Source organism: Ovis aries, chromosome Y (assembly GCF_016772045.2).
Source record: "Ovis aries strain OAR_USU_Benz2616 breed Rambouillet chromosome Y, ARS-UI_Ramb_v3.0, whole genome shotgun sequence".
NCBI lineage: Eukaryota > Metazoa > Chordata > Mammalia > Artiodactyla > Bovidae > Ovis > Ovis aries.
Genome location: NC_082741.1, coordinates 15,096,643 through 15,108,788, shown reverse-complemented (window position 1 = coordinate 15,108,788; position 12,146 = coordinate 15,096,643). Strand labels below are relative to the sequence as shown.

At 41.2% G+C, this 12,146-nt stretch overlaps 2 pseudogenes; both read left to right on the top strand.

Annotated features, from left to right (window-relative positions):
- Positions 1–4,280: 4,280 nt before the first annotated feature.
- On the top strand, positions 4,281–4,783 carry LOC132659083 (heat shock transcription factor, Y-linked-like; annotated as a pseudogene).
- Positions 4,784–9,344: 4,561 nt separating this feature from the next.
- On the top strand, positions 9,345–10,967 carry LOC132659077 (zinc finger protein 280B-like; annotated as a pseudogene).
- Positions 10,968–12,146: the final 1,179 nt, after the last annotated feature.

Below are 12,146 nucleotides of genomic sequence, written 5' to 3'. Positions count from 1 at the left end.
CAGATGGTAACTGCAGCCATGAAATTAAAAGACGCTTACCCTATGACAGGAAAGTTATGACCATCCTAGATAGCATATTCAAAAACAGAGACATTATTTTGCCAACAAAGTTCCGTCTAGTCAAGACTACGGTTTTTCCAATAGTCTTGTTAGGATATGAGAGTTGCACTGTGAAGAAAGCTGAGCACTGCAGAATTGATGCTTTTGAACTGTAGTGTTGGAAAAGACTCTTGAGAGTCCCTTGCACTGCAAGGAGGTCGAGCCAGTCCATTCTAAAGAAGATCATTCCTGGGTGTTCTTTGGAAGAAATGATGCTAAAGCTGAAACTCCAGCACTTTGGCCACCTCATATGAAGAGTTGACTCACTGGAAAACTCTGAAGCTTGGAGGGATTGGAGGCAGGAGAAGGGGACGACAAACGATGAGATGGCTGGATGGCATCACTGACTCGATGGACATGAGTCTGCGTGAGCTCCGGGAGTTGGTGAGGGACAGGGAATCCTGGTGTGCTACAATTTATGGGGTTTCAAAAAGTCACAAACGACTGAACTGAACTGAACTGAACTGAAGCAACTGACAAATCATTTATCTCAAAAATATACGAACAACTCCTGAACCTCAATTCCAGGAAAATAAACGACCCCATGATAAAATAGGCAAAAGGAGTAAACAAACATTTCTCCAAAGACGACATACACATGGCTAACAAACACATGAAAAGATTCTCAACATCACTCACTATCAGAAAAATGCTAATCAAAACGATAATGAGGTACCATTTCACACCAGTCAGAATGACTGCTATCCAAAAGTCTACAAGCAATAAATGCTGGGGAGGGTGTGGAGAAAAGGGAACGCTCTGACACTGTTAGCGGGGTTGCAAACTAGCACAGCCATTATGGAGAACACTGTGGAGATTCCTTAAAAAACAAACAAACAAACAAACTGTAAATAGAACTGTCATATAACCCAGCAATCCCACTGCTGGCCATACACACCAAGGAAACCAGAATTGAAAGAGACACATGTACCCCAATGTTCATCACAGCACTGTTTCTAATAGCCAGGACATGGATGCCACCTAGATGTCCATCAGCAGACTAATGGATAAGAAACTGTGGTACATATACACAATGGAGTATTACTCAGCCACTAAAAAGAATACATTTCAATCAGTTCTAGTGAGTTGGATGAAATTGAAGCCTATTATATAGAGTGAAGTTAGACAGAAAGAAAAATACCAATAGAGTAAACTAGCGCTTATATGTGGAATTTAGAAAGATGGTCATGAAAAACCTGTACGTGAGATAGCAAAATAGACACAGATGTATAGAACAGTCTTTTGGACTCTGTGAGAAAGCGAGAGGGTGGGATGATTTGGGATAATGGCATTGAAACATGTATAATATTATTTGTCAAATGAATCGCCAGACCAGTTCGATGTGTGATACAGGATACTTAGGGCTAGTGCACTGAGCTAACCATGAGGAATGGTTTGAGGAGGGAGGTAGCAGGGGTTTTCAGGATAGCAAACATGTGTACACCCGTGGCAGATCCATGTTAATGTATGGCAAAACCAATACAATATTGTAAAGCAATTAGACCACTATTAAAATAAACAAATTTATATTAAAAATAAATAAAATAAAATTGTGTCCAACGTGAGGAAAACAACAGCATTTTTTGAACAATATCACTAAGTAAATTTGGGTTGCAATTTTCTGGGTTCAAGGTGCCCTCATAAGTATGAGCCCTATCTCTTACTACCGAAAGAATAGTGGAAAATGAGCCGGATTAAAGGAGAGCTTTTCAAGAACAAGATATGAATGTTTCAGCCACAAGGATATTAAGTAATGTAGGGCTTCCCAAACAGTTTATTAAGATCTTGGGAGCTAGCAATGAGTTTGGTCACCTAAATAAAGTTACCTAAAATTATATTTTGACATATATACATATATACATGTGTCTATGCATGAGTGTGTGTATGAAAAAAAGTGCAATGGCTTTTAATTCATGTTAGGTGTAATATAAATGGGAAAAAAAGAAAACCCAAATGTAGAAAGATTCAAAATCTACTCGATTATTGAATATTATGTAAGTTGAAATACTTTAAAATATGTTTTCTTGGTCGCATGTAAAATATGAGGACTCTTTTATATCACTCACCTCTCTCCTTTTCATAAATATATACCAGTTTTCAAATGTTTGTCCAATTTAATGACAAAATACTGATATAGAAATATATATATATAACATATATAATAGAGAGATATGTTTTCATCTCATAAACTATTGATAGCAAGCTTAGATTTTAGAATTATTTCCAACTCCATGCTCCATCTCAACAGGAAAGAGCCAAAGTTGTTGCTGACTCAATCACTCCAAGAGCTGGGAAACCTGAAAAAGAAACTGAACCTGCACTGAGATTTTCTGTCACATTTATGATCAAGCTCTAAGTCCAAGACTGTTTTTCCTTTCTTGTACTAAGCAGTCCCTTCTTAAGATTGAAAAGCATGGAAATCGAGAGAGAGAGGTAGGAGATTTTTGACCTCCTCATGCTCAAAAGTAATTTTAATCAGAGAAGCTAGAAAAGACAGAAACTAAGGACAATAATCAAGTGATAGAGAATAATAATGGTTTACCCATTAATCAAATTCAATGGTCTTTAGTCCCTCCTCAAGGGCCATCGTGGAGAAGGAAATGGTGACCCACTCCAGTGTTCTGCCTGGAGAATCCCAGGGATGGGGGAGCCTGGTGGGTTGCCATCTTTGGAGTCACACAGAGTTGGACACGACTGAAGCGAATTAGCAGCAGCAGCAGCGAGGACCATCGATGACATTCTGAGCAATATCCTGTGAACAATTTTAGAGATGCTAAAGCCCAACCAGGCTGAAATTTAAGTACATAGTTGGAACTAGACAGTCGATGATGTGGACTCCCAATATCCTCATTAATAGGCCATTAGTAGAATGCCCCAATATTGATCACAGATCCCATGTTTCACCCTCACTCAGCCATTAAAATATTTCCCCTGAAAGTTTTTGGGGATTTGCATCTTTGAAGCACCAGCTGCTAAGCCACCTTGCTTGGTCCTACAATAAGCACTTTTTTTTTTTTTTTCCCACTGAAACCCACAGTCAATTCATAATTTTTTTTGCACAGAAGGAAGTAGACCAAGTCTGCTAGGATATTAAAAATGTGTGTAGAGAAGGATAAAGTAGATTTACTGATGTGAGTTTTCTATAACCCTGTATGTGAGTCAGCAAAAGAGACACAGATGTATAGAACAGTCTTTTGGACTCTGTGGGAGAGTGAGAGAGTGGGAAGATTTGGGAGAATGGCATTGAAACATGTATAACATCATATATGAAATGAGTCGCCAGCCCAGGTTCAATGCATGATACTGGATTCTTGGGGCTGGTGCACTGGGACTACCCAGAGGAATGGTACGGGTTGGGAGAAGGGAAGGGGTTCAGGAAAGGGAACACGTATATACCTGTGGTGGACATATGTTAATGTATGGCAAAATCAATGCAATAATGTAAAGTGATTAACCTACAATTAAAATAAATAAATTTATTAATAAAAAAAGAAATCATCCAAAAACCTCCATACCTACATTGAAACCAAGCACCACCAAGAGCCAATAAGTTCTAGAGGAAGACATACCATGCAAATTCTCCAGCAACACAGGAACATAGCCCAGAGCTTCAATATACAGGTTGCCCAAACAGCAAACCCATAGATGTCTCAAATCTCACTACTGGACACTTCATTGCCCTCCAGAGAGAAGAGATGCAGCTCCACCCACCGGAACACTGACACAAGCTTCCCTAACCAGGAAACCTGACAAGCCACTTGTCCAACCCCAGCAACGGGGAGGAACCTTCACAATAAAGAGGAACCACAAACTGCGAGAAAAAGAAAGGCCAACCCAAACACAGGAAAAACAACAACAAAAAACTTTAGTAACAAGATTTTGCATGCCTCATGGTTTTGGTTACTATTTCTCTCAGCAGTCTGTATTTTAAGTTGATGCTGAAGTAAACACTGGTTGAACATTACCCTTCAATTGCTAGGAGACCAGTGACTTTGTCATGTCACAACTAAACTTTGATTGCTAGGAGACCAGTGATTTTGTGATGTCACAGCTTTTTGACTGGGAGGACCTCTGTGATGGTCCACAGAGTTTCTCTCTGTAGGGCAGCCAAACATCATTTGAAGTTGCATTGTGTAAAAGCAGACAAATGAGAAAATTATCTGAAGAAAGATTTCCCTGAGATGGCACATATTTCTTCAGAAATTCAAGATGGGCATCCTAAAGATGAATCCACTGGTTCAGAAACCTCCATTAGATCTTATTGGTATGATTATACAACTGGGGACTCAGTTTTGAGATCTATGATTCAAGAATATGCTTTTCAGTCTTTGAGGATCTTGTGATCAAAAGGCCACACTACACATATTCTGTCTCTGAAACAGATGATGTGAATGATTTTCTTTCACTCACATTTCCACAAAAACTTTGGAATATAGTTGAAAATGATCAGTTTGAATCTATTTGGTGGGATGACACAGGCACATGTATAGTATTAAATGAAGAACTCTTTAAGAAATAAGTCTTAGAATGAAAGGAGCCTTTCAGAATATTTGAAACCAAGAGTATGAAAAGTTTAATTCGACAGCTTAACCTTTATGGATTTCATAAAAACTGACAAACTGTTCAAAGATCGGCTTCACTACCTGTCTTTCTGGAAGAAGAAAACAACATCTCTCTTTTGAGTAAGATATTCCAAAATTTTCACTTATTGGCAATATGTCAGATTAAATCATGTGACCTAGAAAGCATGTTCATATATGTAGCTAAAATGGAGTTTAAACTTGAGATAACAAATTACTGAAAAAGTTTTCTTTTTTTGAAGTTGAGAACAGCTGGAGGTTAGAATATTGGATGTTTAACAACCTTTCCTAGCAACTTGCAACCAGATACAAGTTCTGAAGCTACTTAAAGTGGTATTTACTGTATATATACAACATATTTTTAGTTGAGCATATATGTTCTAACATGTTACCTGTTAAAACTACCAACAGATGTATTTTATTTGATGTTATTTAATTGCTTCCATTAAAGGAAACATAGCGATATGAAGGAATGAAATTAGTAAAGAATGAAAAATGAATATAATAGAAAAGAAAATATTGTAACAAAACCAAACTTTATTCTCCCATATGACTATTAGGAGACTTCCAGCAGAACAGGGCGTTTAAAAAACACTCTGTAAAGGGCCAAAAAAGAAATATTTTAGGCTTTGCGAATATGATCATTGGCAATTAATTAAGTTTTCAGCCATAGACAATAACCAAAGAAACTGGCAAGTCCCTGTTCCAACTTTAAGGACTCCAAAAATTGAATTTCACAATATTTTCACGTCAGAAAATAAAATTCTTTTCGGTTTTCCTCAGGCATTAAAAGTGTAGAGCATAAAATTAAAAAAAAAAAAAGAACAAGAAGAAAAAGTAAAGCTCATTCTCAGCTCACAATAGACAGTGCAAAAACAAGGGCAGGCTGCCCTGCCTTGATTGAAATGTAATTCCAAGAGGAGGGGCTTCAAGATCCACTGTAGGGTCAAATTCCTTAAACAAAGAACTTGCTTAAGGGAGGTCACCCCTGAGGGCTGTGAGTACTGGACACCATCACTGGACTCCCCTGGTAGACTCGGAGGCTGTTCTCAGCCCTGTGCCCTGGGGACTGCGCCATCTGTTTTTTCTATCTTTGCATTTGGGGAGCTGAGCAATCTTGACCCAGGACCCTTGAGATTTATATTCAGCCTGACCACGCCCACAGAGGGTGCTTTTACGGGGTGTGTGGGCGGGGGTGGGGAGGGGGGGTCCATCACCCACTCATGCATCCAACTCGGCCTCCCAGCCAATCAGATTGCAGGCGCCGACACCTGGCAGCCAGTCATTGGAGGCAGCCCGCACGCCTGTAGGGGGAGCTGAGGTGGCGCCCCAGACCTGAGGAGGCGAGCCCTAATCTGGGAACTGCCTAGGGCAGGTGAGCCCCAAGCAGTTCTGTCACCTCCGCCAATGGGGACTGGTAAGGACTGGAGCGTGGTTCAGCCAAAGCGGTGCCTGACGGCTAAAGGGAGGGTTTCTCGGGTCCCCACTCGCAGGAGGCCTTGCTAGCCGGGGGGTCAGTGAGGGCCCGAGGGCCCTCAGGAGGGAGCATGCAGCAGGACCCACAGGCCTCAGACTCCTTTCGCCCTCTCCCCTCTCTAGTCTGGGCGGGCTCTGCTCTTAAGCAGCTTTCTTCCCCGGGATGTGGGACAAGCCAGCTCGCAGAAAGGGCCTCTTAGGCCGCTGGCCCCCGGCACCACCCCCAGCTCTTCTGTGGAACCTAATGTATTTAAACACACATGCACAAATCTTCACGGCCCAACCCGGTTCTGCACCCAGGCACAGTCAGGCGGGTGCAGCAAACAACAACAACAACAACAACATCTATCTAGCGGCCTCTTCACTGCCCTGGTGCTTTAGTCATTTTCCTGTTTCCTCTGCCTCTCTTTGGACTCCAGGGCTGTCCCGTCCCTGGCGGCCCCGAGATTCAGGCCTTTGGTTCTGGAAGTTGGCAGATGAGGTATTTGTTTGTTTGTTATTGAGAGAAGGGAGGTGGGAGGAAGAAGCTCAGGGCAAAGGAGTTCAATCACTTGGTCTGGTTGAGTGTGAGACGCCTGGTCAGCATCCGTAGGGTAGGACCAGGTAGGGCCTGGGGGGATAGAATGTTCCCGGAACAGGTGACTCACCCTGACCTTTCCCTCTGCTCGTCCCCAGGATGTGACCGTGTGCTGCCTGGGAGGTCTCAAGCGCTCAGGTTTTCAGTGGGCCCCTGAGGTAAGGTGACAGACATCTTTACAATAAGGGGCAAAGCTGTGGCGTTCTTACTTTCCGTTTTTCTCCTTTCATTCATCGGCTGACACGTTGCTGCTGATAGAGAGTATTCCTGATTGGGGATTACCTGTCCCTGATTGCATGTGCTGACTTCAGGGCAATCATAGTTTCAGGTTTGCAGCTTTCTGAGTGGCAAGCTTAAAAACAGGCAGGGTGGCTTGCTTTCTCCTGCCTTCTTGAAAGAAAAAAAGTAAGAGCACCATGGGTCTTAAGCTGTGTAGAGCTGACTCCTACCACTTGGTGAGGCTAAAATGGGGCAATGCACATATCCTAAGGTTTTAGCTAGGAAAGCAAAGCAATGCAGGTGTAGGGGTTCCCTGTTGGCCTGGTGATTAGGATTCTGGGCTTTCACTGCAGTGGTCTGGATTCAATCTCTGGTCAGGGAACTGGGACCCCACAAGCCAAGCAGCATGGCCAAATGAATAAATGAATCAAGTGGTTCATTCAGAGAAAATGTGTTGTGATTTAACATGTTTATGTGGGATTACTTGCTCATTTCTGTACCTTTACGGGCTTTATTTCATTAAGTAAGTGAACTCCACTGGAGGGGGGTGAGAGACCATCTGAGCTCATTTCATATGAGTAAACAAGATCATAGGAAGCTGTATGCCCAGCAACTTGTGCCTACAGCTGTGTTGTATACTTCTCTTGCTGGTACAGCTTTGAACTTCACAGCATGTTTTGTTTTGGTCACAACATGTGGCTTCATAGGATATTAGTTCCCCAGCCAGGGATCGAACACAGGATCCTGGCAGTGAGAGGGCTGAGTCCTAACCAAACCACTGGACTGCCAGGCAACTCCTGTGTTTCGGTGCTTTGGTTTGGTGTGTGTGTGTGTGTGTGTGTGTGTGTGTTTTAATTTTTGCTGTATTTATAGGAGAACTGTGTGTAAGTATGATGTGAATGGTATTATAACTTGTAATGTTTGTGTTGTACATATGATCTCAAAATGGAATAGTTTGAAAGAACTTAACACTTGTTATCTCTTGGCCTAGGATCTCTCCTGAGGTAGTAGTCAAGCTTTTGTCTGGCTTGGCAACCTCTGAAGACTTAGCTTGTTGAATCTAAGCTGTCTCACTTGGCTGTACTCATGAAGCCTCAGTTCCTCCATCTGTGGGCCTCTCCAAGGGGCTTCTCTTGTGGAGGCTGCTGTCTTTTCTCAGAATGAGTGATTCAGGAGAGCACTTGCACCCATGATAAAGTGCAGAGTCTTTTTTCAGATGTTACACATCTTCACTTCTGTATTTGCTTAGTCTCACAGGTCAACCCTGTGATAGATTGAGAGAGAACTACACAGTGGTGGGAATATCAGGAGATTCACTTGAAGGCTGGTTACCATACATATTAATCCACCATGCCAGCCTTTTTTTTTTTTTTTTTCATATGATCTCAGTCCTGTTACTGTGAGCAAATTATTTGGCTTGTGTACTCTTCTTGTGTGCTGCTGCTGCTGCTGCTAAGCGGCTTCAGTCGTGTCCGACTCTGCAACCTCATGGACAGCAGCCCACCAGGCTCCCCTGTGGCGAGACCTGTGGCATTACGGATGAAGCATTGTTGGATTTAAGTTTAGCCAGGATTAGAGGGAGAAATTTAGGATATATCAGTGTGGAATTGGGGTGAGATTATCAAGAGAGTTCATTCTCAATTTCCTAGGCCTGAATTAAGTGCTTGACATTGAATTATGTTGTTTGTTAACTAGGTATAGATAGATTATACTTTGAATTTGCTACCTATTTTCTTTGTTAACATTTATGAAATTAGAATTTGTGAATCACTTGTAATGTGAATTTAAGATGCATTTTCTTCCAATTTTACTACAAGACAAGATGTCATTGAATAGCTGATGCCTTTTCAAAAGAGCTGTTAACCTTATGTCTAAGAAATAAGCATGTTTGTCTTTAAGATACAGAAACACACTTAAAAGTTCTAAATTTGCCCAAGAAGATGCAACTGGTGTGTGGTTAACTTAGAATTCCAACTTAATCTTCTTTGACTCCAAAGTCCATGTTTCTAAACGCTGTACAACAGTAATTTTGTAAAATTACTCGTCCTTTGCATGTGATTTTACCTAATGATCAGTAGTGGTGTTTTTTTTTTTTTCTTTATTTTTTTAAATAGAAGAGGTTAAAGTGAACATGGGACAAAGCTATGATTCTAGAGCCATGTAGACTTGTAGTCGTAGTCTTTTCAGCTGTCATTGAGTCCGGATGACACTCAGTGTCTCTGTCTGTAAGATAAGGGTGTGTATAAGTACTCTAGAGTTTTGGAGATAATCAGATAGCCCATTTTTCTGTACTTAACTAATCTGTAGTATGTTTATACTTAGGTGGCAGTTTGTATAAAGGAAGCACTGGGACTTGTGGCCGCACCCTCTAAGAATAAAAAAGTATTAAAAATATGGAACTCCCATGTATGTTACGTGAAGAAGAACAAGAGCCAGAAGTACGGAAAAGGGAGGGAGAGACCAAACAAGTGGATGATGATGATGATGATGATGAAGTGATCTTGGTTGGAGTGGAACATGTAAATGAAGATGCTGACGTGATCTTTATTGGGATGAGCTCAGCTTCAAAACCAGTCGTTTCAAACATACTGAACAGAGATACCCCAGGTTCTTATTCAAGGAGAAAAAGGTATGGTCACTTCAGGAAAGGTAACGCTCACAGATTACAGCCTGTTAGTCATGTGACTCCTACATCAGAAGCAAAGACTGTCTTGCCAGTGTCTGACTCTGACTCAGGATCAACAGGTAGTCCTATTATTATTGAACCTCCGTCTCAAGCTGATTATAAAAATCTTTCACCACAAATAGTGCCTGATGGCTTTTCGAAGGAGTTATGTTCTTCTTTGATTACCTTCACAAGGTCATTGCAGCATCCAGTAGAAACAGCAGTTTCTGCAGGAGATATGAATAAAAGTCCTCATGTACCAAAGCGACTTTCCACTTGTGAAACAAATCGCAGAAATCCCCAAAGGCCTAAGCTCAGTGATTGCATTATAAGGGAACATTCTTTAGTTTTTTTCCCCTTCAGGTATTTTTCATACATTGACCACTCAGCAAAGCACACCAGACCGTGTCCGTACCTCACTAAGCCATGTTCAGAATGGAGAACCTTGTCCAACACCTTTTCCAAAGGACAATGTTCATTGCAAGCCTGTAAGACCTTTAGGGGAAAATGTACTGACAAAAACTGATTTTCCATGTTTAGCAAGTCCAAAAAAGATTGTTGATCCCACAGAAGGAAATCTGATTGTGTTACTTCATGACTTTTACTATGGAGAGCATAGAGGAGTTGAGCAGCCAGAACTGAAGACCCACACAGCCTTTAAATGCCTCAGCTGCTTGAAAGTTCTAAAAAAATGGTCAAGTTTATGAATCACATGAAGCACCATTTGGAACTTGAGAGGCAGAGAGGTGACGGCTGGTAAAACCACACCACCTGCCAGCACTGCCTCTGTCAGGTTCCTACTCCCTTCCAGCTGCAGTGTCACATTGAAAGTGTCCACACAGCCCAGGAGCCCTCCGCAGTCTGTCACATCTGTGAGTTGTCCTTTGAGACAGATCAGGTTCTCTTAGAGCACATGAAAGGCAATCATAAGCCTGGTGAAATGCCCTATGTATGCCAGGTTTGCAGTTACACATTATCATTTTTTGCAGATGTGGATGCACATTTCAGAGCATACCATAGTAACACTGAGAATTTACTTTGCCCGTTTTGTCTCAAAATTTTTAAAACTGCAACACCATAGAGACGTCGTTATAGAGGGCACTGGGAAAAGAGTTTTCACCAGTTTTCCAAATGTCAGCTACAGTTTTTAACTTTTGAAGAGGAAAGGAAGCACAAGACCCAATGTCATCAAATGTGTAAGAAACCTAAGCAGCTAGAAGGATTATCTCCTGAAACAAAAATTGTTATTCAGGTATTGCTGGAACCCCTTCAACCACGATTGGTGGAAATAGCATCCATTACTGTGAACACATCTGATTTTGAATCATCATCCCCCAAATCTAAAAGTAGGAGGTCAATAAAAGAAAAAAAAGTTAATTCTACTTTCAGTAAGCCAGAAGCAAGTATTCCAGTCAAAGTTAAAAACCCCGTTAAAAACAAAATGAAATTATAGCATTTTTCAATAATATCAAATATAGGGAAACCGATGGGTAATTTATGTGTTTTTGTTTTAAATACAGGAAGTACAATTTTGTTTGATCTGCATATTGAGATGTTATTTAAAAATCTGTTATCTGTTTTTCATATAATTGTCTTAACATGTAAAAAGAACGTGTGCATGTGTGTGAGAGAGAGAGAGAATGAGAGAAGTGGAGAAAGGAAAAGTAAGAACCTATTTTGGTATTTCATGTTACTTGTAAGTTCGAAAGCTCTACTATACATATAATCTGTAGAGTGTTTTAGCAACGTAATTTTCAACTGTTTTCATGCCTTGAAGATCTCAGTATCAACTATATAGCCAGATTTGAATGTCACTCTCTGAAATGCCTCTTGTGCTGATCTAAGATAACCTGGCTCTGAAAGCGTGCAGTGGAGAAGTTGATGGAGAAGCTACGATGTGAGTTTGGACCAGACACAGGATTTAATCAGTGAAGAGCTGTGGCTTCTTGTCCGAGCTGAAGAAGAGGCATACATTCACTCCAGGCATAAAGCCAAGGTAGAAGGAACCCTGTCTCAGAGTGTCCTTACCTAGCCCAGGGACATCTCAAGGAAGCCAGCTGTTGAAATGCCTGTGTTTGGTGAGAGACCTTTGCAAGCATCAAGCAGGCCCTGTGTATCATTGACTGCAGTTGGAGAGGCAGAGATAGTTAATAGATTGAGACCTGGTGCCTGTGGACCTCCTGTGGGTAATCAAAAGGGGAAGTTGATTCATTCCGTCCACTTTCCCATTTGGCTGGCCTATAGTCACAATGAGGTAGCCATATCTGTGTCAGACACAGTAGCAAAGCAAGTTAAAATTCCCAAAGGAAAAAGAGCCTTGACATCCACTTTGATTTGTGCTGGACCCATACTTTTAACTGAAAAGGATCAAACACAGGGAATCTGTTCAGGTTTTGAATTGGGCTAAATTGAGTTCTCTTACCCTTAAGCTACAATAGAGTTGTCCAAGAATAGTGAATATAGTGGATACAAATAGTCCAGGGTGATTAAACCCTTTTTAGAACTTTTCCTTACCTTTTCCAGTTACATG